The sequence below is a fragment of the Blennius ocellaris genome (assembly GCF_963422515.1).
Source record: "Blennius ocellaris genome assembly, chromosome: 11".
Classification (NCBI taxonomy): domain Eukaryota; kingdom Metazoa; phylum Chordata; class Actinopteri; order Blenniiformes; family Blenniidae; genus Blennius; species Blennius ocellaris.
Window position 1 is genome coordinate 15287600 of NC_137660.1, and position 26688 is coordinate 15314287.

General features: G+C 40.5%; 1 protein-coding gene across 2 annotated transcripts in view; it reads left to right on the top strand.

Moving 5' to 3' along the window:
• Positions 1-26688, top strand: part of znf469 (zinc finger protein 469) — a 179831-nt gene that overhangs the window by 90064 nt on the left and 63079 nt on the right. Inside the window, exon 3 of one of the 2 annotated variants that reach the window (XM_080504888.1) lies at positions 9733-9782. The gene's annotated coding sequence lies outside the window, so the exon portion shown is untranslated. Of the gene's footprint in view, positions 1-9732; positions 9783-25646; positions 25727-26688 lie in introns of those variants that run through there. The other variant, XM_080504889.1, reaches the window with a different exon arrangement.

Genomic DNA, 26688 nt, shown 5'->3' on the forward strand with positions numbered 1-26688 from the left:
GAAGAGGATATGTGGTGCGATAACAGCATGTCCTGTCTCTCTCCCACTTAGACAGACAGACAGACAGACAGACGAAGACCCACGCGCGCGCACGCACGCACGCACGCACGCACGCACGCACGCACGCACACACACACACACAGACACACACCTGCTATTCCCCCAAGTTTGTTAAATAAACACACAAGGCCGCACGTGCCCTATTGAGCATTTCCTTATGTGAACACACACACGCACACACGCAAAATAATTGCCCAAGACTTGCTTGATTACAGTGTGCCGAATGTAGCAGAGGTAGTAGTTGACAGTCTTTGTCCTACTTTGAGGTAGCGGCTTCGCTGAAGTTGTGGGTGGGCTCTTAGATTGTCATGCTTGGCAGATGGTAATTTGGGGTTGAGTCTGTGGTTAGTATTGGGGTAAGGATATAAGTTATGGCTGTTGCTGGATTGACTCAACGGAAGTCAGCAGTGGAGAACAGTGGATGTGTCCCGCACTCTGACCGTCTACTGCAGATTAGAAAGTTTCCTCTGGCTGCCAGTCTTTCCTTTACTCACTCTTCCGTTTATGTCTGGATATTCACTGGAAGAAAAGAGAGAAATAAGAAGGATGTAGTAGAAATAGTAGAAGATATACACAGGCAGAGAGTGAGACAGGGGGACAGAGAGGAGGGAACAGGACAGGGCAGGAACCAGGGAGAGGCCGTGTTTGAAGTTAAACAAAACTGGTTCGTATCCTGAGGAAGTGGCTGCTGCCAAAGACGGGGATAAAGATGGGACTGTTCCTCATACTCATGATTACGTGTGTGTGTGTGTGTGTGTGTGTGTGTGTGTGTGTGTGTGTGTGTGTGTGTGTGTGTGTGTGTGTGTGTGTGTGTGTGTGTGTGTGTGTGTGTGTGTGTGTGTGTGTGTGTGTGTGTGTGTGTGTGTGTGTGTGTGTGTGTGTGTGTGTGTGTGTGTGTGTGTGTGTGTGTGTGTTCAAACACATCCCAGTGTTTTGGCTGCATTCAGCCGCAGTCCATTTTCACCGCGTCTCATCGTGCCCTCTGTTTAGCCCTATCCTTTGCCCCGAGGGTAATAAATTAGGCCTAAGGTCCACATTCACTGCTTGTCTGTTAAGAGCCCAGAGGAGTGGTTTACTTTTCGCTGGGTCCATATGTGAGGACTTGATTGGGTGCTAACAAGGAACACTTTATGGATTTCAGATAACATCGCTGTGCCTTAGTACTCGTGGTTTACGGTCTCCAAGGTCACATTAGTTTGAATCAGATGAGGTGTGAGGTGCATGTGCATGTGAAAGTTAAGACCATGTTTTAGGTTTGAGGTCAAAAAAGGTTAAGGTTAATTTGGGGGGCTTTGAGTTAGGTGTGAAGATTGATGTCGGGGTGTAGGACCAGGGACTGGGTGATGTCCAAGAGTGACCTCACAAGTATAGTGATATGTGTGTGTTTGTGCATAGCAGACTGAGGTCAGGTAGTTCAAGTCTTTGCTTGCTTTGCTGTGCATCCTAACAACATGAATGAGCTCCAGTATAAATGCCTGGTTGTGGTTTGAGGTGTATTTGCACGTGTGTATGTATACAAATACTTTGGGAATGATGCCGAGGATATGCAAAGTGGCATTAGCTTCGCCGTGAAGGCACACGGTGGTGGAATACCACGAACGCCTTGACAAAACTTGCATAGCATAGCTGCTTGAGGCAAAACGCTCCTCGAGATTATACACAAGTGTGGTTGCGGGGTGTGTATGTACTCCCACCTCAGTCTACGGTTGTCTAGACTCTCTAACAGCCCTGCTGTGGAACGGCTAATCAACACAGCTGATGAAGTGGTGGGAATGAGCGAGAGCAGCAAAGATTGCGATCACAGAAGATGGCAAAAGTACACCAAATCCTCACTTCAACAGAGGTACAAATACTTGTGTAAATAAAATGTGGTTAAGGTAGAAGTGATGATTTACTCAAGTAAATAAAGTGCAGCCACTATTTTACTGAGAGATTTGAAGTAAGCACCCCTTTGAAGGACATTCCTTCCAGCTGTTTCTGTTTTTTGAGTCATCAACTTTAACCATGTCTCTTCAGTAAGGTCATGGATGGGAAATCTCTTGCTCCTCTGACTCTGCTCCTTCATCAATGTTATCTGTTTCATTTTCAGCCATGTGGAAACTTGTTCCTCTTCCACAGACATCACACTCAAAGGTGCCTTGATTTTGTGGTTACTCTCCTTTTATCCACTGCATTCGGTTCATCATTTTTCATACATAAAATACTGGGATGGATGCTGCCTTTTCAATCCGATATTTTATTAAGCCATTGAGGTTGTTGAGGCATTTAATGGTCCAACTGAGTAAACATCCTCTTAAATTGCAAATTTCATCTAATTTGCAAAGAACAGACTTGGTTTGAGAAATCACGTCTGCATTTCCCTATAAAAAAAAAATGCACAGTGTAAAAATATACTTCATACATCGATGGAGAGAAAAGGAAAGGGTGAGAGTGAGAGCGACTGAGTTGCAGAACGACCCATGAGGCTGCCCTTGGAATGATTATTGACTTCCTTGTAGATATTCAAATAAGACTCGGTGCGGTTTGGGTCTGATGCAAGTGGTGAAACCACTCAGATTGTTGTCCAACAGGACGTGACTTTCAAACAACCAGCAAATCAGTTTTCCAGCTAAATTAAAGGCTTTCAGTCCTCTCAGCAGATAGCACAATGAATATGCCCTGGAGGCTGACTGCCCGTCAAGAGTGGCTTCTCCTCCCACTGTTTCGGAAAAGTCTTTTGTTTTCTGGGAGCTGTCAGAACAACTTTATGTAGAGCGGACCACATGCTCCACAGGCTGAATAAGAGGAAAATAATTTCTGAAAACCACATCTGATAGCTGAGTGCACATCTGTTTAATAGCAAGACTAGTGAATGTCTTCATGAATACTATATATATATACATATATATATATATATATATATATGTATATATATATATATAATGTGTGTATATAATGTGTGTATATATATACATACATACTTCTGTCTATTACTATGTGTGTGTGTGTGTGTGCAATTATTAGCACTGTGTTTGGTCGAACATGTTTTTCCATCACTGCACAGCCTTCACAGTCTGCTGTGAATCAGCGACTTGGAGAGGGTGATTGATAATGTCCTGTGTGTTTTGTAATTGCGCTGTCCAGCCAACTCTTGCTCATTCATAGATAAGTTACTTTTGTGACCAACTTCTTGGTTAGCATGTTTAAGCATGTCAGGCACATATTTATGGGCACAGACATTCTCTTTGGCAGTGGAGCACTACAGTGTTTGGAGTACGTCTGTACTGTTTGTTCAGGAAATAACTTTTCATTCTCATGTGCCCTCTGAGATTCATCTGTTTTGCTGTTTGTCAGACAGACACAAGAGCTCGGCTCAATTCTCTGGCTCATACGGAGGGCTCAGCTGGTCAGGAGTGTAAAGCAGTCTCACACGTGACTTGGGAAATGGTTAGCACAGAGATAGTTGGACAGTGGCATTGAGGGACTGACTGGTGACAAATAGATGGCATCAGTATTTTTGTTCTGGCCTGCGAGTGGCTGGAGCTGCCACGCAGTCTGTTTTTTACGCTGTGTTTATGATTTCGGTTGTGTGGGTTGTGTGTTTTTGTCTGGATAACAGCAGGACCCAGAGGCTTGAGCGTGATAGGGAGGTTAACCAAAGTATAGCCAGAGGGATGGAGTCTGGTTGTGTGGACTAAAATGTTTTGATGGTTTGTGTTATCTGGACTGAGAGCCCCAAAGCTCACGAGATGCAGCCAGCGTTCCTTGGGGGGGGTCAGAGCAGCACGTGTGCTGTGAGGCCTGTTTGCTTATGTATGTGGCAAAGGGGAAGTGTCATGGACATGTGTCGGGAACCTCAGATCCTAAAAACACATAAAACGTTAGCCAATGCCCTCCTGGTGCTGTTTAGACTTCCGTCTGTTTTTGCTCTGCACAGTTGTCAGAAACACACAGGACCAGTCATGCAGTGCTGTGGATTTGTATTCGAAGGCAATGACATCAAACTGCCTGAATTTAGAGGTGCGATGAGATGAAGCTTTCCAGAGAGAGCACTGAAACAAATCAATAATGGCACCAGAGGCTCGTGCATTTGATTCTATTGGCCCACATGGTGGCTAATGCAATGTAAAGGTCATGGCAAGTCCATGCTGATGGAAAACCTCCTGGTCATAAATAAAGGATCGCAATTCTCCAGACAATGGTGATTGATTTGAAGGCAAACAGAAACATGTCGTCACGAGACAAACAGACACAATTTTATTTTGGGAAGATTTTTGTTAATGGTATGATTGTGTTCTTGGAAAATTCTGCAGTTTGTGGTCGATTGAAAAGGCCTCCTATTGCTGTTAGGTGTGAGTCAACATTGCTCACGTTGCTATCAAGTGGACATTTGTTTTTAATAACTGATTAAAAAAGGCCCTGATTATAGTGTTTCTTTTTTCCACTTTGAGTGAGAAAACAAAACTTGGCAGAGAAAATGTGATGCAAAAACATCTGGTGTGTGGTTGTTTATTTACACAGTGAGTAAGTGACAAAACTTGTTCCTTTCATCTGTTAGTTTTAATAGTTTATTTGTTCAATCAATACTTTAATCCCCCCAACCCTTCTCCTTGCACCACTGTTTTCTTTGTTCCATTCCAGTTGGCTTTTTTTTATTTGCAGTTAGTCTAAATGCTGAACAGACGGAAACAGTAAATGGTGTCCGACAGTCTTTTGAGACAGCAAAACCCTGGCCAGGCACCTTTTTAATGAATCATTTCTCACAAGAGATGAGTCAAATGTTCAAAGAATGTTCTCAATATGAGAGAATACAACCTGTGTCAGCTGGGACGTATTTGTAAAGCCAAAATTTGTATGTGTATGGGTATCCCCTCTACCTCGTTCTCATTAATCTTATACGTGTCTCCGAAGCACATTTTTGGCACAACACATTAGATCCACATGGGTTACCTGCCCTCAAAGACCAGATCAGATGTTTGTGACCAAAGTTGATCTAGTTAACAATTTCAAAGTTGTCAAAAGTACTGATATTCATATTAAAAAGTACAGGTAGTTTTGATGATGTATATTATGATGTAATAATAGGATGTACAGCAACTCATTGTACCTTTTATGGTAGAGTTGACCAGTATACCTGGTAAATCCAGAATTCAAACCTGAGGTCCTCCAACAATCAATGTAAGACATAATCCTGTGCATGACTTAAGCCGAAGTAAAAAAAAGTACAGGTTCTAAAATGTATTCAATCACAGAAGTGAGACAAATACTGAACTTCATTGTAACACGGTGTCTTTTTACAGCATATTCTTAATAGTGGTGGTTCTTCTTATGGTGCGTGCAGTTGCCAGCGTGGATACAGCGATTTAATTATCATACACTGATCAGGCTTCAACTCATATCAAAATGTTGAGTATACTTGGCTCGACTTCAAATAAAATATGGTGAATTTAATAAAAAAAATGTTTTTAAACAAACACAGGAAGCTTCTCTTCTGATCCTTTCACTGTACCTCGGAATCACCCTCTATACTAATTGTAAGAAAGAACAAGCCAGTTTTGAGAATGTTATGAATAGAGCTTGCAGCTGTTTGTGTTTAACTGTAGTAACTAACAGTAAACATTCATATGAAACAATAAAAATTCCAAGTACACATACCATGCATCAAAAATCTACCAGTATAGTAACAAAGTAAACTCACTGTGTTACTTGCACGTCTGAGTACTTCACAACGTAGATTAATCGACTGAACAGATGCTAATGTCAATTTCTGCTTGCCAAAGCACACAACTGCACAGTTAAAATTCTAATCGTGTATAACGTTACACGAATAATTTATAGCATTTGAAAATATAGGCTCTCTGTCTGTTCAATGTCAATCCTAGCCACACGCCTCTACAATGAGTGTGCAGCAGGAACATGGATGTAAATTGTTCAGCATCATGATTAGTTGTGGCTTCAAAATGTACTGAATGATATAACAACTCTTTGAAGTTAAATATTGCAGAAATGTAAAGAGTATGTTTAGGATTAAGAGGAATATTGTGTATTAAGCAAGTTAAGAATTTGAAACCAGAATAGTGGATCACCAACAATGAACATTTCAAAAGTAAGACATAGTGGCTCTTCATCAACTTTGTAATCAAGTCAGAGGTTCACGAGCCAATCACAAACCATTAAGGTTTGTACCCATCTCAGGACACTGATATTTTCACAAACAGACAATGATGTGGACACATGCGGTTCTGCTTAGGCTACACTGCATCTGCGTAGCACTCTTGTGCACTCATAAATTCTTGGCAGCACGTGGACATCTGCACAGAACTTAACTCACATGTAAGTTCTGTGCAGAAAAAAAGTTTGTATAATTTTACATTTATCTGTACCCAACTTGGTGTGAAACTTTGTAGATAAATTACATTAAAGCAGCATTTTATCCAAGTTAACTATTTTAATTTGATTTATTTGACAAATATTCAGAAGAACTACCATTAAAATTACTCTGTATATTGTATATGCTGTATTGTTCTGGATTATTAATTTTTATATGAGAGTAATTTGCCCATTGGTTAGGTTTGGTCCTTTACCAATGATAGTCACAGCCTGGATACAGATCTCTGGTTCATGCAGGTTTATTCAGCAACTCAAATAAGTCTGATGTTGTTGCCATGAACAAATCAAGAATTGGATGTTTGACCAATCATTGCATGGTAGCTGGGAAAAGAACAGAAAAGGATCTTTTTATGTGGCAAGATGAGAATGCGATCAACATTGATTGAAAAGCAGTCATGTAGAGTCATCAGAGTCCGAAATGAAGGGGTGTCTCTAATAATGTAAATCATTTGTCTGATTCAATATAGGTTAACAGCTAGCCATGTGTTTGCAAACTTTCATATTTCCGTTGCAGACATTTCTAAAGTAAGTGTGGCTGTATTACATGTATTGACATGTCAGAAGCTGCAAAAAAAAACAACCCACAAAACAAAGTTTTAGGTTATACAATCCCAATATGGTGAAAAAAAGCATGGATTTGGACTAATGTCCTTCTCTAACGTGATGCATTGGGTTTTTTTTCTCAAACTCCTGGCCTGCAACTTGGTGTCACTACAATGCAGTTGGTTGGTTGGTTGGTTGGTTGGTTGGTTGGTTGGTTGGTTGGTTGGTTGTTTTTTCTTCCCATAATTAAAATAACAATTATTTGTTGATTAAAACCCAATTCTCAAAAAAAGTCATTCATGAAAAGAAGCAGTCCCAGAAGAATAAATAGCACAAGTAGAAGATGCTTTAAAAAGCTGCTTCCGCCAGCAGTCAAAAGTTGATATGTATGCTTTTTATAAATGCTGTTAAATAGGAAGAAAATATGACACTGAAATTGCCCTCAGTGGCCATCCGCCCTCCAACCCCTGCTCTATGCTGTTTCACGTGAGTGACTTTGTTACTGCTCATTCTTCATACTTCGAGTGAACAAAGAGAAGTAATTAGACTCTTCTGAATAATGTTGTTTGACGAATTTCTTTTGCATGATATCAGCCGAGTGAAAATGAGCACAGCTGTTAAACAGACTGACGATTTCTTTCTTTTTTTTTTTTTGTATTTTTTTTCTTGGGTTTCAGCTCTCTCTGTGCTAGAGTGTGGCCTCAGAGTCCCTCGGCTCTCACGTTGACTGTTTAGATTGAGTATCGCACTATTTGGCCTTCATAATGCAGTCGCACTCCAGCAGTGCTTTCCCTTGCCTGAATTCAGTGAGAAATGTTTACCTTCACTCTGTAGCATGCTGGGGTGGTCTCAGAGCACAAGGTTAATGGGCATAAATGGCAAGTGCCAGCTGTGTGTATACTCTGATCCAAACACCAAAACACAGACGCGTAGAGGTGTTTTACCGAATTCACAGGCTAAACACTGTACATGTGCAAAAACACAAAACAAAAAAAAATACAACTGTTCCAAGGCTGCATTTAAAGTCCCCGAATGTGAAATTACCTCCAACTGTAAAGATGGTTATAATTCTTGACAAAACCTTTGGTATGTGATACAATATGTAGCACAGATGTTGAAGTTCTCTTTTCAAACATGTACAAAACCATTTCTTATGTCTTACTGTGTGTGAGTGTTTGGATAGTGTTTCTGAGAATGTTTTTGCGTCTACATCACTGAATAAATCAACATATTTTACGTTTCGCTTTGTTGTAGCCCCGTGATTTACTCTCCTCTTAGAGTAATCCATTTTAGATATGATCATTTAAAATTATATTTTCATCCAATGAACTACACCAGGGCTTCTTTCAGTTGTCTGTGCTTCATACATTCTTTTGTACACTTTGATTATTAGAGGGATCTAATGCCACGCTTGCGCAACAGGCCACTTCTTCATCACCCCTCTTTGTAGGTTATTTGCTGTCCTTCACAAAGCAAAAACAGTATGAATGATTTGTCAAAGCGTCACAGATGTTCCAAAGCACTTTCAAGCTGAAAACAAAGGCGAATTTCAAAAACTGTATATGTTTTATGTTTTGAAGGCAGTCAGTGTATTGTCTTACAGTGAGAGTGATGAGAAAGGTCTTTAGATCCAGATTCACGTCTAGTTGAGACTCGTGGTGTGTTTGAAGGGTGGATAGGAGTGGCCTTTTTTTAGGGCATGAGTACCTTGTGGCGCTCACTGGCAGTGGTTTTGGCACATGTTTATGGTAAAGCATGTCTCTGTGTGTTTGCTGATTTAGATGTCAGACTTTTGAAGTTTTCTAAATCTGTCTAAATCCATGTCTCCTGTTTTAATGTTTGGTCTTAGTAAGCGTTCCGCATTGGTTGATGATCAACTTTTGGGTGAGGTTCACAGGGGGTGATGCAGCTGTGTGAGTAATAGGAGTAGCCGCAGTGGTTTCCCAGTCTTATTCAGCAAACAATGACAAAAGAAGCCCATTCCCTGCAGGGTTACTGACCTCACCAACACCCACCATTGAAATGTGAAGTATATTATCCATATAAATACACACACACACACACGTCTGGTATAAAATAAAATAAAAAGCAATCTTGCAAGTTCCCAGAGACACAACACACTCAAGAACATTACTCACAGCCCTGTCTTTGCTAACTGCCTTTGTTCTTTGGGTCTCTTTCTTTTATTCTTTTAAACTCTGTTCAGGTTTATGCCACATGTGGACAGGCTGAGCTTTGAACCTTTGTAGAATTAAGCGTGTCTGTCTGGCTGATCTCATCTGTAACCAGGGCATGGCACTGGGGCAGCATCTGACTTGCTCTTCGGTTAGCAGCTGTTTTTCCACCTAGATTGTCTAAACTGATCATGCAAAAGTTAGGTGAACACGTAAAAAATAATTTGCAAAAAAAATGCCAAATGCAGCTCAATCGTAGCATCTCTGGTTTTCATCTTTCCAGGAGGTGAAAGAAGGTCCGTCGTCGGCAACGTCTCATAGTTTCACAAAGAATAAACTGTAAACATTGTGAAGAAATAAATAATAAACGTTCTATAGAGGAAGCTCTAATCATGCACTGGTTGTTATTTTATATCTCCAATTGAACGTGGAAAATTGCTCAGATATCAAAGACAATCATGCAGGAAAAACAAAAATATAGGGTTTTACAAAATGACCTCAGAAAAATAACCCGATTTCTTTTCCAAGACCACAGAGTGACATTTTACAAACCGTACTTACCATCTGCCTTTGCTTTTGTTTATAGGTGGTATTTCATGTCTCACAGAGGGCTGATGACACAACATGCTGTCAGTGGTGAGTACAGCACATTCTTGATCCTTTATTGAGTTTAAAACAAAAAGGGGACTCGCAAATAAACCAGGCTTACCGTGTGACAGCAGACACAATAATTTGACACAGTCCCAATGTGGCCATTGTTTGCCTTTTTCATTTTTTCCTGTGTGGTTGTGAAATCCTGCATTAGATATAAAAAATGTCTCCCATGAGTAAAACTTTGTCTGCATCTCTTCGCCTTCGTCTCCCACACGTTAACGCCCATCCCTGACCACAGCCAATAGGGGAAAATGCATGGTTGATGCTTGGCCCCTCCCTGCGAGATGTAAATCTTGTTTTTCTCTGGTGACCGCCACGCTCCCAGGAAAAGACAACAGCCTTCCAAATGACACGGTTGTAGACTTCCGATTACAGCCCTGTCACTTACTCTACCGTGTGTAAACACATGATGGAGAGACAGACAGAGCGAGAGAGACACAGGGAGGGATGTGCTGGGGTGCGTGGGCTGCTTTTTGTTTGCCTCCAGACATAAGACCTTTGGTTGGAAAGGCCAACATAAAACAGTCGAACCGACATGCTGTCTTTAGTTTAGCCGTCTCTCTGCACGAGGTCTTGGGTTTGCGAGGGGCTTTGTGATCATCAAACAGTAGACATAACTCACTTGATGACAGTGAACTGTCATCAGACTTTCACTACATTTCACTTTTAATCTTTTTTTCTCTGCTTCTTTCATTTTTTCCCCCCGATAGAAGTAGCTTAAGTAGCAACATCTTAACATTTTGATCCCAGTGAAAGAAATTTTTAATGACATATTTCTCAATTACAGCCACACAAATTATCATTACGGAAGTTTAAGGCGTCCATGGCATCTTTGTGATCCTGTGGCCGCAGAGAAGACAGTCCAAACTCTGGCTTCGTCTTGGCCTCCTGACCAAAAGTGTGATAATTTTAGACTAAAGTCTCTCACATGGTCTGGAGCAAGGACGGCATTTGGAAATAAACTTGGAATTTAGCTTAATTGCAGTTTACAGATTTAGGAGGGGCAGTGTTCTCTTCTTTATTTTCTTGCATAAATAGAGAGTGACTCGAGGCCAAAGACATGAGGTTTCAAAGCCACAAAAAGAGGTTAAAGAACGTCAGAGGCAGTGAGGACACTTCTGAGCCTGGCTTCTGAGCTCTCCCCAAGGCTCAGCCATGCTCTGCCCCTAATGTGAGATCCTTGTCCCCACTCATCAAACTCATCACGTTTATTATCCAACCCAAGCCATTAGGTCCCTGCAGTAAAACCCAAATGTTACTTTTTAACGGTTTAATGCACAGCCAAGTTACAAGGTTTGCTTATTTCAGATGTTAATTTTTGCTGTAGGAGGTGCAGAGGTTTTCAGCTGAGAACTTTCTCCATTTTCATTCAGCTGGATCTTTTAACAGCAAATGAATCATCCACTGAGAACCTCAAACTTCAACAGCTTCCCATCTCAGACTGTTGAGATGCAGATATTTCCCATGACTTCATTACTATTACATTATATTGCTCTCTGTTATATCACAACCCTAATTAATCTTCTATCTATTTCTTTCTATTTTACAAAACCTCACTCCTTCACCTGACAAATATTTTCCCTGTTTGCTCACATCTGTGTGTTGAAATAATGATAAACATAAATTAAATGTTTGAGGCTACATTGAGCAGTTTGACAGCATTGTGTAATCTGTGACTCTGAAAGTGATATTGTGAATTGTCTTGCCAGGATTTAGAAGCCAGGCAAAGGGAGGAGATATAATAGATGAGTTTCAGGTGGGTCAGCATGGGACAACACAGCAACAGCCTAACTCTTCCCTCCCTCTCCTGCTGTGTGTACATATTGGGGATTCCCTAATGTTTAGGCTGGCCCTTAGAGGTTAAACACAGGCAGATCTTACATAAGAGCAGTTAGTGCACTTATATACTGTAGATTTATGCACTCTTGTTGGAAAGTCTGACAAGATGCACTCAGAAATGCAGTTGGATATTGCATGCTATGGCATGCAAGCACGCTGTGCAATAGGGAGGAAGTGATTCTGCAGAGGAGAAAAGAAGCCACATTGGCCTTAAGTTGAATGACGAGAATGGATTTTAATGGTTCAAAAGTATGAAAATTAATAGGACAGTATACCCACACTGAGAACACACCAACGCCCCCCAGACTTGGAAAAACAGTGACTTCAAAGGGCAGCGAGGCCACAATGAGGAACACCAACCTCGACACGGGACATACATCAGTATAGAATAGTGGCAGGTAGACAGGAACGAGGGATGTGATTAACAGGCGAGCTTGGAAGAATAAGTCAGATTCAAGGCTTGAGACTTGAGTCTTGCGATAGGAAGAGCATGCGAAGGTTTTGAATATTCCCAAAGGATAAGCCCACGAGAGAACGTGATTTGGGTCTGAGTGATTCAGGGAGGAAATGGGGAGTGACTGCAGCCTATGGAAAATGTGTTTGGTAGAAAAGCAGTAAAAAAGGGGAGGAAGGATGGAAAGAATGAATAGCCAGTAGGAGTTATTACATTCAACCGGTGGCCATGTCAGGTCAGTGACGATGATGTGTAGATGTGTCAGTTCATGGGGGATTAGTAGGCTTGTTTGTGGGATGTATAAATCTGTGCCTATAAAGTAATATTGTAACACTGCACATGTGAATACGTTGTTTTAGTTGTACAAATTGTCCTTTGTGGGTGACAGCATTTGGGAGCCATTTTTTTAATTGTCCCAGTACTTTAGTGGCTGATTAAAAATGGACTCCTCCACCCAGCCCTTCTCCAATTCAAATTTGGCTGAAAATCAACTGGAGGAAGGAGACATTTTATTGACTGTTGTGTTGTATTTATTGCTGTGAAATGTCTTTTTTTTGTTGCCAAATACATTAGTGTCAGCCCTCCTCCACCAACCAGTAAAATTGCACTTCACATTAATAATCTGACTGTCTGGATATATTGTATTAAAAAAATGGATAATATATCAATCACAGTGACCTCTGTCCAAAAACTCCTTCTAGAGTATTAGCTTGGTCTTGTTTTGGAGTGTAGCTTCTCTTCCGATCTGCATCTTCGCCTGCTATGTATCAAGTGTCACTCTGAACCTCAGGCTGCATCGGGCGTTGGTGTCATCGGTGTGTGCAGAAATTAGTCTCTGAATAGGTGAATATCACAAGGAGTGTGAGGCAAAATTGAGACTGCTAAAGGTGTATGAATGTACCAATTAATGTCCAGTTTAGCAAAAATACAACAAGAAGTCAAAGATACATTCTCTTCCGAATTCCCAGTTGATTATTAAAATACTATACATACTCCAACAACAAGAAATATATTGTTGTCACAGGGCTGTGACAAAATAATGTCATTGTTTCCTTGTTTGGGAGTTTTTGCAATCCATTCTCAACACATTATATGAGCAGATGATTTTCTCACATCGTTTCCAAAAATAATTTGAATTTTGAGGTGGCGTTGGTTAATGTGGAAAAGTCATAATTTCATATTTTCACAGGCACAAAGCTTGTATCGCAATTGATTTTGCTGAAGCAGTGAAGAAGTGAGAAAATGTGTATATTTAATCTTGGAAGGCATCACGGTTTATGCAAATGGTTAAGGTTGTAAGTATTTTCCGTGGGTTTCTTGAAGTTTCAAAAAAAGTACAAAATGTTCTGGGCAGAACAATTTTTTTCCTGCCACTTAGAGAAAATAAACAAACTTCACTGTTCTAGCAGAGTATGTGTCCGGATAGAAACGTTCTCTCTTAAATTCTAGTATATCATGCTGGTTTTTAACCAAGACTCTGATGTTTTTCTGGTCTTAATGAATCTAAATCCTGACCATAGCAAACCCCTCTCACCTCAAACAAATGCTTTGTGTCGCGCAAATATAGCAGTAACAAATGTGAGAGTATAGTAATGCCAGCTAGTGGCTTTCTCGCACAGTATTTGGTGAGGGCAGTGCTTAAAGCTAAGTGCTAACACATGCATGCTATCACGCTCATGCACGGGTTGATGTTTTGCAGGTATATTTACTGTTTTACCATCCAAGTGTTTCTTAATTGTCTCTGAGCACCAAATGCATACAGGATGGTTCAGTCTCAATTTGAAAAAGCTGAATCATGAACAAAGTCAACCAATCTCCTGTACAGCAATTTATTTCAAAGCAGATTTATTGGTGGTGGTCGACCAGATGACTGCTGCAGATGATGCAATCATCAGACAGTATATCACAGGAAGAGCAAATAAACATGAATGGCAAGTTAAATAAGCCACAATCCATTTGGATTGATTTTGAACATGCCAATATCACTACACAACCGGCCATATCTTTGTATTCAACTGGAGACACTTTTGGATCTTTAAGATCAGCCTCAGTGAAAGTGATCTGCTTCTCTCAATCTGTTCCTATCATTACCTCATTGTTACACTATTTGTATTCCATTTACGTTTTAATCCTTCGAACTATTGTTGCTTCTGACATCTGTAACTACATAGTAAGTATGCTAAGCTGCCACCCGACAGTTTCAACTACAGGCTGTTTACCATGAAGCTCTTTTTAGTAGAATCTGCTTAACCTGTCAGTGTGAATGGCTGCAAGAGCACCACATAGAAGATTTGCTGTGAGCTCGTCCTGATACTGTGTTTGGCCTTCAGACTCACTAAACCCTCCCCTCATTGAGAGCATGCTGGGTGACTGACAGATGAGGGTGTTTTCAAGGGTCATGCGGTGTGCAGACCTGAGGCGAAGAACCCATTGCATGACCAGACTTGCAGGCTAACACTCCAGTCTAATGCGTGCCAGTGACAGACAAGTGGTTTGTTAGTGTAGGAAGGGTGTGGCTCTCTGACCCAGATCACGATCTACAGCACATAAAAAAATCAGGATTAATCAGAAATCAGTTTTCCTTTTCCAAGCTGTAATCAGACATTGCATTGAATTAATTCTGTCATCAGTCATATTTGAACTTTAGATACAGTACTCGTAATCATCTGAAATTTGCATGTATTTCTTCTTTATGAGAAAAAAATTAGTTCAAGGCTTATTTTGCATTAACTATTCACTTTTTTACTCAGTGAGTTATTTGTTAAATCACAAAATGTGACTTCAATGTACTGCTCTGTACTTTTGTAATTCAACACAATACAAGCATGACTATTCTTGATCATATATTTCACATCTATGAATGGCACATATAGATAAATGTAGGTCTTTCTTGGAAGCATTTTTTAGCTTAATCCCCTGAGCATTTCCATTTCCTGAAATATTTTTCATGCTTTACTGGGATGTGACAATCTCCTGATACTAGCAGGTCCCAACAGAGCATAGGTATCTTATAGCAAAGTCAAATCTTTATGTAGAAAGCAGACATCTGCCTTCAGCTTTAGCTCAGTCAAGGCTGCTCAGTCAAGGCCATTTTTGTTTCTACAAATATACCAACTCGGTTAATACTTATAAATACACTGAAAAATCAATAAATCAAACTTTTCCATTGAGTTTATAATGATGAAAGTCCAGCTGTCGGCTATATGGTGAATGTACATTACAGACATGACACCAGTGACTACTGTCACCCTCAGCTTTACCAAAGCTTCAACAATTTTCAAACGACCTCCTCTCCATTTCCCAGAACAGAGACCTAACTCATGTATAGGTTTACACTAAGGGTTAACCTTTAGCTATGAAGTTAAACAGGCAAATTATACGTTTGCAAAATTACAGTCTTTATGCAACTTTGATTTTATGAACTGCAAGATGACCACAGTGAGTAAAAACAACAATGACAGCCGTGTTCTGGTGAGCTGGATGTGGCTCTCAATATACATTCTAGTACATTTGAAGAGGAAATAATGAATACATAGATAGACATTATTGACTTGGTTCCACTCTGTTCTCATATTTGAATAAATACCATTTAGCCAAATCTATATTAAGTCGTCAAACTGAGTAATGATTCAAATTCCCATGATTCAATGCAATGGAATGCAATTTCTTTCAAATCAACCTTCACTTCTGAACAAAGTTGATGCACAACTCTAACTTTAGAAACTGAAGCTATGCTCAAAATGCAGGCACATTTGGCTTAAGTCTGTCTTTTTGTCTAACGTGACTAAATCACATTTTTTATTTCATGACCAAGGGCTGCTTTTCTTTGTGGTCTCAAATCAGAGACAAATGTATCTTTTTACAACAAACACACGTACTTCTATGCAGAACGTGTGTATGTATGTGTGTGTGTGTGTGTGTGTGTGTGTGTGTGTGTGTGTGTGTGTGTGTGTGTGTGTGTGTGTGTGTGTGTGTGTGTGTGTGTGTGTGTGTGTGTGTGTGTGTGTGTGTGTGTGTGTGTGTGTGTGTGTGTGTGTGTGTGTGTCCACTGGCGGTACCTGAGCAAGACTCTCAGTCCCCCCCCAACTCCCCTTGCTCTGTGTGGCTGCAACCGATGAGTCAATTCGGTATGAATTTCCCCTCGGGGATTAACGGGGGAAGTAAAGCCTGTCCACGGTGATGACGGCTCAGGATCCTTCAGCGATGAGTTTCTTCCTCACCGGAAACGGCAAGCGACGGCGCTCCAGGATTTCCTTCGGGAATTGATCGTTAACGCTGAAGTACGACCCCCGCAGTTCCCTGCCACGGCTTTTCTCCAGTTCTTTCTGTTTGAAATGTTCAAACTTAGCAACGATGGGCTGCGGACGCTGGTTGTTCTGTCGTCTACTTCCCAGGCAAAGGTGATGCCTGGTCAGTCCCTGGTTAAGCGACTTCACCTCGTCCCCGGTTCTCAGCTGTTAGCTCGGCCACCTGCTGCTGGCTGAATGCGAGTGAGTCTCGGAGAGCCTAAATATTTCTTTGCTTGAATTCCTTTGTACAAGAGAATTTGCTCACTTTTGTAATGTTTGATTTGCCACCAGCTTATAAATGGGTTATTCACTGTAAAGAATTCGTCTCTGCTGGTATGTAATGTAATACAATGGAACTATGAGTCAACACACTCAAAGAAGGGTTAAAATACCATAAACCAATGCCATATAAACCATTTAAATGCCTAAAAACCCAGAAGTAGTCTTCACGCTTATGTGTGCATCACATTGTGAGATGTACATCGCTGCAGTACAGCGTGACCCTGCTTCCCTGCTCCCAAGTGCAAAGATTAAACAAGAAAGAGAAGAAAAACCTGCAGCACTTCTCTACATTTATTTTATGCGATTTTGTCAGCTCTGCTGGTGAAGGAGCTACAAAAACCTCTTATGGCGGAAAAGTTTTGTCCCCACGGGTGATGAGAATTATAGTTTGAGACAGGAATGCATAGACTTGGAGGATTATCAGGACATAATCATGCTTCTCGACTTTTATTTTTCATGCAGACTGATATTGTACAGGACACCGTGTACCCTAATGTTATAAAACAGATTTCTTATCTTTAGTTTTACAGCTCACTGACAATTAAATTCAGTCCCCATTCCTATAATACGTGTTTATCTATCTTGAGCATGAATATGTACTGATTATTACACTGACATTTGAAACGTATTAAATTAGGAGGTTTAACATTTCGCATTAAGTTGTGTCACTGTCTCAATTGCAATGGTGTCCTCATTGTGCATTTCTGGCTTCTTTTCTTCTTTCTCTTCTGGTGTCATATACATCATCAGATGACAGGCTATCAATGACACCATCAATACCAAGCTTGGGCTTGTTGCGGTATCCCTGTCTAACACAGAGTTTCACCCCTTCTAACTTCTTATCGCTCATATCTACAGGTGGGATTTTAACCCTTTTTTAACATGCTCCTTTGAGATCGTTGTGTCGGCTGGCCAGTTATCACAGTACACATCCACAGGGTTATTGTACTGTACTTCTAAATACAAAAGAACCTGAATGTAGCATTTGTGAGAGAATTTGCTCATGAAGGGTCAAACAAAGCATTCACATGTCATGTTTCACCATAACCCTCGTCTCTGTATTCCCCCCAGGTGTTGTAATGATGGTACGTTATATGACCTATAGACATGGCAGCTGGAGATAACACTTGCTTTTATTCGGCAAAGGTGATGAACCTGACTGAAATTATGACACAATATACGCTGAGACTGGAGCTAATATTCACTGAGAATTTCAGGGTCTTTATTCAATCTCCGATTTTTCCCATATTGTCCGTATGCAACAATTTTCCCAAGCTCAGAGAAGAAAATATTTTATTTTGGTTTCCAGACGTGCACAACCCATGTCAAAACAGTCTGGCACGTCAGATTAACTGCAGCTGGGCTCAGTCACTCATACCCCACAAAATAAAAATAAAAAAAATAGCAGAGGTTAATATTTTGACCCGTTGATGACAGAAGAGGAAAAGCCAGAGCATCATGAAAGTCCTCTTACAAACATCATCTGTGGCGGTTTCTGAAGTACAAAGATCAAATGAACTTGTATCACATCCACAAAGTTCTGTCAGAAATACAAATGTTGACATCACTCATAAGCCTAATATCCTCCATGTGGAGAACACATCTCTATAACATTGTATGATTTTCATCACGCATTATGTCAGCACATTTTCACAAATGTGTTTTTCCCGACTCATGCTCATTTCTGCTGGACAATTTAACTATAAACTATATTTTTCACAGCTACTTCAGAGTGTTTTTTAACAATTAAACAACAAACCACACTCTTCACTCAAATGAGACAAATGTGTGTCATTTCTGTATTCGCTGAGCGTAGCGTAGCATTTTGAAGTCAGTACCATTATATAACCCCAGATGGTTGCCTGGCGCCTCAGCTCATCTGTAACATGTTCAGGGGTCCAGCCAGCGTACACACCAGTGAATGCTGACAGACCTTTGATCTTTCTCCCCTTCTGGGCCTCCACAAAAGGGTGAGCCTCCTCAAGTTTGTCCAGCCTGGATGCATCTAGCTGGATGTCCTCCAGGTCTGATGGGGGAATGGAACGCTTATGATCTAATTCACTGCGTCGATACAAAGAATAATACACTCAAAATGCTCACTTCCAGGTAGCAAAACACCTGTGCACAATACCGGTGGCTGCAGTATTGACCAATGACCATTTCCGTAGTATTGTGTAGACGTTTGCTGCCATAACATCTCCGATACATCAATGCTTGGACTGAACTGGCCTGTGAAGATGTGCTGAAGATGTTATTAGCAGATATTTTAAGATGTGGAATTCACGAGATGAGGCCACAGATCAGATGTGTTTGTCTGGCACGTCCCACAAATGCACGATTGGGGAGTTAACACCTTAGTCATTGCTGTGTTCCTCAAACTACTATCAAGACCCAAGGAATTCCAGTAGAACTTTATCAACAGTGTCACACTGCCTCCACTGGCTTGCCTTCTTCCCATAGTTAAGCCCCGAGCCATATGTTCTACAGATAAGCAACATACACACACCAGCTTCCCATGTGATCAAAGAAAATATTGTTTGTTGGACCCAGCCAGTTTATATTCCATTTATTTGTGTTTCACTTCAGTGGCTCATCCTGTGTTGCTACATTTGGTGGTGAGTTGAGGCACCCGGAGTGGTGTATGGATATGCAACCCTAGACACACTGTGTATTTTGACAATTTAATGTCACAACCAGCATTAAATTCAGCAGCACTTTGAATTACCATTGCTTGTTTGTTTGAACACCCCACAAGAGCTGCAGTTTTGGACATGCTCTGATCTGATCTTCTCGCCATTACAGTGTCGTCTTTGTCACAGTCACTCAAAGTCTCATACTTTGCTTTTTTATCCATTATTCTAACACATGATCTCTTTAAAAAAAAAGTTGACTTGCCTTCTCATACATTCAACCTACAAACAAGTGCCATGAGGTTGAGCTCTGTGTTATGTATGCTATTCCTGAGCAGTGTATATGCTACACAGTGGATCGTCATGCTCTGATATTTATATACGGTGTTTGCCTAAGGTGACCTTTAATAAGAAGATATTTGTGACATTGGTTTAGCTGTGTTGATGGATGTTTGCATCAAAACTTTGGTATGCTCTCCAAGAAAAATGGATGTTTACATGGAGATATTTCCCTGCAATGTGGCACCACGTCAACTCAAAACATATGCAGTAAATTATCTTTTGTGTACATACTGCCCTGTCTGTTTTATGTATATATCTTTTTGATCCAGGGTATAAAGGACAGTAAAATATCGTGTTGGCTTTACTCTGCTCTGCTCTCTTAGTGAGAGGAGGTTGGCTTGACTCTCTTGTTTTGGATAATTGTACACTGCCGAGGTCTGTGGTCCCCTTCTCTGTCTCCCTGTGGCCGAGGCTGCAAGAGCCATATTTAGGTTGCACGTCCTCTTCATCCTATCCTGTCTCATCCCCATCCTGTCTGACACACCCCTAGAACTCAGTAGGGGGCAGATAAAGATACAGCAAAGCATCCAAAGACAAAACTGTAGGTAACTATGAGGCTTGTACCGACTCAACAGTCTGCCAACTTTTTTTGTTTTGCATGTGTTTTGAAGACATAAAACTACATGCATTGGTTATATAAATGCTTTTTAGGGAATTTATGTAACCAGAAATATTTTAAACTAAGATAGCTATACTGGTTTTATTTCATTTTAGCAGGTTGTGCTTGGCTTTTCTGTGGGACTGTGGTGTGTTTATGAAATGAGAGTATGTTGTACTTTGGATGAAGCAACTTGAGTGCAAGTTATAGTCTGCTGCTGTTTCATGCATTTAGGAGGACCATTTTAATGGAAAACATGAACTGAGATTGTCACACAGAGTCATGTTTCCAGCACTTTAAGATACTTTATCAAGAATTTCCCTCTGAGATTAATAAAACATTTCTATTGTATTGTATTTAGGATGACTTCGATTCCTTTTTGCTGCAGACTTACTTCGTCCATAACCATCACTGCTACTTAACAAACCCAAAACTTTGTTTTGTGTCTCTCAGAGACATTACCTTGATTTCCATTGACTTGTTTCAGATTGTTAAAATATGTATTCACCTAAAAAGTCAACATTTATCTTTCATTACAAGTTTCTTTTTTCCTCACAGGGCCAAAAACTCCCCTGACGTGAGTGTGTATACCAAACATGTCGTCCTTTGGTTGTCCCTACATGAAAAGTCACTGAAAAATTATGAATGAAAGATGTGCATTTGGTGATTCTTGCAATACTAATACTTTGAATTATGTTTCTCATTACAAACAGTAACATTCATTGTATCCGTGGTTTGCAGAAATATCTCGTGTCAACATTTGTCCTCTCTTGACAAGCATGAGGAAGATGGATGTTTCCCTGTCTTTGATGAAAGCCAATAAGGTACTGCTCTCAAAGCTGAACGCTGTAGCTTCAGGGAATATGACAGAGCAAAGTAAAAAAAATGCTGTACGTGAGTTTTTCTTGCTGCTGGCATTACAGGATTTTTTTTAGGCCAAGTTGTTGAGATCAGTGTCAATGTCATGATTCATATCATCAGTAATGTGAAATCCATTCGTGATTTACATTGATCCTCGCAGGGCGTCATTGCGTTCTGTGCTGTAGTGTCATAGTGTGTTCATCGCAAGCGTCACTGCCTGCATCAACTCGCATGCTTATCTCCTGCGGGAAATGAAAATAGGAGCAGGTGTGTAGTGCACATGGGAGGATTTTTGATTTCTCTGCCTGAAATCTTGCCTCTTCTCATCATACTCACATTACTTCTGTCTCACGTGTACACCTCCACACAAACACTTCACTCTCTCTTCACTTTTCAAAGTAGTCACCCAGTGAAGAATTTATCACTGCTGGGCTTAGATTCCTGTCATTTTCTGCTGAAATCATCCATGTAACATATAGCCAGAGGGATACATTTGTATTTTTCCATTGCTTTAGTTGTTATGGGTTTTTGAAAATGTTCTGTCTTTAAGCATTTATTTTTTGTTTTTTTGTAAAGAGAGAGGGCTATATGTTTCCTTAATTGTGGCAAGCCTGTCAAACGTACCCTAAAGTGGCAGGGTGATACATGAACTGATGGTTCATTGTGAGTAATAGGGCCTGATAAGGTCAGAATCATTATGTAACCTGCTGACTTGATATTTGGACTGTGAAGAATGATGGGGCAGGTGTTCAAAAGACTGGAGGACATGCTGCCAGGCAAATCAGCACTCAGGACAGCATGGGAAAACAAAGACCCTTATACGATGTGAGGTTTCGGTGGCTGATGCCTGGTACAGAAAGTAGGACTTCAGCAATCCTATAACCTCGTTCCCTGCTCATAAGCTTGGTAATGGCATCAGTTTTACCTGCATGATGCAAATCTTGGTTTAATTGCGTGTGTATGCTCATACACAAGTCATCTTGTACTGGTGCTGTCATAAGATTAAAAAAAAAAAGCAAACCTAATACATCTATATTGTGCTTTCACAGAAAATGTGAAGACAATCCTGCATTTTGACCTCCAGGGCAAATCAGTTATTTTAGGGATAGCACCAGTATCTTCTTAAACATTGCAGCATTTTCTTTGGTATTTATATTAGTTGAAAAGTATATTTGCAGTGTGTGACACTTCCCAAAAGAAAACTGTATCCCCTCACACTCTGCATCATGAGACCACTGTTTTTAAAGAAATCATATTATTCAGAATTCACTTTCTAATGGTTTTCCAACAGTATTATTCATCCTGATATCTGGGAATAACGTCCCAGAAGTGAAGAAGTTCCGTAATCTCTCTACTTGGGTTGTTTTATTTTATTTTTAAGTGTGTGATTCAATCGGTAAATCAAAAATCAAACCCTATGTAGTGTCATTGGGGGTTTAGCCAATCCCAATCAAGTTAGGCCTTCCCTTCCCTACCCTGCCACAAGTAGGCAGCTCTTCTCTGGCACATGGCACCACAAGAGGAAGTACTTCCTCCTCTTCCCAATTTGAGCATGTCTGGGCGGGGACAGTCCAGCTCAAAAAGACACAGCAGATTCTCAATGCAGCACATAGAATCAATATTCAAGTGGATGAAAATCAAGGAAAAGCTGGATTTGGGTCAATAAACTTTTAATACAACATTTTTGGACCAACAGGACCCATGTGAAATTGTTGAAAGGCTGTATAATAGGACCCTTTTAAGCCACAATGAAAGAGGTCGCCACATTTGTTCATCTTTCCTAGTGTTAATATAGCCTGAAATCCAACAGTGTCTACTCATCTTAAGTAGATATACATTTGGTGAAACAGACTTTGTGACTTTAAGTTGTACTAGGAAGCCACTTCGTATTTCATGAGTCATTTAGAAATGCCTTCCAAGCAAATGTTTGATAGTTTTGGGAAAGGGGATAGTCTGCTTTATCATCTTTAGAAAAACTTACTGACCTATGCTTCTGTGAAGTAAACTCCCACTGATGATGACTAAATGATTCTTGTTCTTGAGAATTTTTTCCAAAACCGCAATTTCCCAAATGGAAAAGCCCTCTATTTCAGTTGTTACCCAATCATGAGTATCCTATTATCTTCTTTTACATTCCTTGTCATACCACGCTGTTGATACCCGTAAGTCCTAGTCTGAAATGGAATCATGAAACAGACTTTCCATTAGATATTGTTTGAGAACACAGTCCATCATAGTACCTATTCTGGCAACAGAGTCTCTGAGTGAAGCTTTCCACGGATACAAAGAGCAGAGGAGTTCATCCTGATACACTTTTCAGGTTGATTATTGTAATGGGAAGCTTATTTATGATTAACCCCCTCTACCCTCGGACAAGATCCGTTTGAGTCTATGATAAAATCATAATGGCTCGATTTCATGAAGATTGTTTGTTTGTCTGTAAATAAAACTCATGGATGGGGCTACACAATCAATAATACATGTAAGAAGGATGTTGCACAAATTTACCACAGTAATATAGGTGAACACTCATACATAAATAACAAATTTATGTCTGACCACATTGTCATAATCAAGATAAAAAGAAAAAAAAAAAACATATTACACAAAATACATATTTTTAACATTCATAGCTGGGCGAAATCCAGAAATAATGTATTAAATAACCCTGGGATTTATGGCTGTCAATTTCTCAAATTAAGATTAAGTATTTACTAAGAAAATGGACACTGTCTATAGAGCAAAACATGCAGACATTTGGGGTACCAGCCAAAAAATGTGAGCAGTTGTTCGGTCTTAGCACGTTTGAACAGAACAGAAACTGAGTCCCTACTCTGAAATCCTGTAGAATGATGGATGGAAATGTAAGAATGTTATAAGACAAGACCAGTGGGATTTGGGGGCGTTAGGGACCATTTAAAAGAAAGGATGCTTTCCCAGATTCTCAAAGACTACACTGTGACTCATAAGTCAAGGCTCCCATGACAGTAAACAGGAATTTTGTCATAATTGGAGCACTGAAGTGTTGCACTCATACGTTCTACTTTTTTCACATAGTACTCTCTGGGAGTTGTGACAAGCTAAAGCAAGGGATAGTAAGCCAGGTTATAGCTTCAGTTGGGAGAAATAGTGAACAAGCTTCGGCATTTAGAGGATGCAGTTGATCTTTGTAGTGATGGCTTAAGTGTGATGATAAACCTCTGGCTCCGAACTGTAATCACTCATCTTTTGCAGGACTGGGTGTGTTGTGAAAGCTGTTGTATGTAAAGGTCAAGATTAGAGTGTCACCACTGTTCTGGTTCATCTCTTCATCAGGTTACAGGATGACTAAAGGCAGTAGACTGGAAATACTCTCTTCCTCTTAACCCTGCCAGTTTTTTTTGTAGATTACCTGTAGTCACAATGATATATCAATGTGGCTAGAACGTCACTTTTTTTTCCCTTTTATGTCAAACTCTTTCCCTTCAACAAGGTCATGACCCCTGAGGAGACTCCGAGTAGGTTTGCCTTTTATCGTACGCACTTGCCTCCCAATAAGCATATAGCATTCCTCACATTCTGGAAAGACGGCGTTAAGCCTATGAAACCATAAAGTGAAAGGTGTATATGTGTGCATATGTGCAAGTGCGTAGCAGCTGGAAAGGTTAAATTGCACAACGTCACATGGAGCAGTCCGGCGTTCATGGGCTGACTGTGCCATTCTCAGAATCAACTATTAAATACCTTCAGTAGACCGTAGATTTATGGTCCCGTTTTAACAGTTGCTGAAACCAGACGACAGTTGAAACAGCATAGACTGAAAACTCCAAAAGGTTTCCTTCTGTTCCTTTATAGTGAATTCCCTACTACACACACACACACACACACACACACACACACACACACACACACACACACACACACACACACACACACACACATACACACACACACACACACACACACACACTTCAAAAATAGCAGGTGTGTCTCCCTCACCCACAGCTGCACACCAGAGTTTGAGAGTTGGGAAAAGCTGTACAGATAGAAAGGCACATCATGCGCAAGCGTAGTTTGCATGTGAGAGAGCAACACACAGAAAAGGTTCAGACAAGTTTAAATAAAAAGTAACAGACTACAGCTGGAAAAGAGGGAACTTTAGAACAATATCTTTGTGAGTGACAGAAGGGCAAAAAGAAAGAAGGAAATATTTTAATGAGAGAGTGAGCAGCTTTATGGTTTACTGATTGGCACAACATCAAGTGGGCAAAAGTGGTTTTAGGGGAAACTTTGAAGCTGGCGGAGAGGAAAGAATGGAGGAGAAACCAGGCTGGTAAAAACAAATCAATGGAAACAACATTGCAGTGAGAAAGTAAAAGTTTTAACTGCGCAAAGTTCTAATCTTTTCTCTCCTGAGGGCGTTTTTAAAGCTTGACTGATCAGTCTGGGCAGGACTCATTTGTCCCTCTATCCCTCCCATCCCTCCTCCTTTATCCTGCTGCCTTAGCTCACTGCAGTAGAGTGTAACTAGCACCACGCGATGACTACAGGTTGAGAAGTGGGTGAGGGAAAGGGAGGCAGAGATCAAGCAAAGGAGAGACTGACACACACCACACACGTTGGAGTTTGGAGTCACTGTGCAGCTGAGAAAGGTGAGCTAAGGGTGGAGAATGTTGGCAGTTTTTGCGCTTTCCCTGTGCATGTGTGAGTGTGTGCATGTACATTTGTGTGTTTTTGTCTCTAGGTGAGAATGTGGTCATGATTGTGATTGAATGACAGCATTGAGAGAGCAGTGGATCTGTCTGAGGAGTACTTTCTTTGGATGCACCTCAGTGAAGGCTGCTATTCATGCTTCAGTCTGTAAATCGCCACTAACGTCAGTGATCAGACTTTGAAGTGTGAATGACAGGTTTGCCTTCTCAAGCTCACAGTTTGGTGTTTGCATGAATCACTCCATCAAGCAGGGCAAAAGACACTGTGAAAACCAGTGCAAATGTGTGCACATGTACATTTCTGCACACACATTTCTTTATTACCCATTTAGCGTCTGTTTTTGATTTAGAGAAAATGTCAAACAGCGAGGTATTGTTGAGAGGTATCAGCAGGTATTTGGGGATAGACGGACCGTATGCAGTCAAGACCTCATATGGCCGCAACATGGGGCTGCTTGCACATTTTGCTGTCACACTTGAAATTGCTGGATTCCTTTTGAAAAAGATTTGCATAGACAACAGATGCTATGTCAATGATGAGAAACAGATAGCATCTGTAGCAGATTGAACAGAGCCCATCTCTTTAAAATCTGCAGGCATGCATGCATTACAATGTACTTGTTGATGCAAAGATGTAGCTGCAGAGGTGGTATATTTCATAACTATCTGGAATAATACTGTTTACACTTTGTTTGAACAATGTCCTTTCTTCATGCTCCAAAAGTATTATTTTCCTTTTTTTTGGTCTCACCCTTCAGATCTCTGTATTGTAGTCCCATTGCTTTACTTTCATCTCACTGGTGACAACTTAAAACCTCCAGGGTGTGGCCAGGGATGATAATGTTGAGGCTCAGGTGGAGCAGATCGAAAGGTCACTGAGGAATATTTGAGATTCCTTTGCC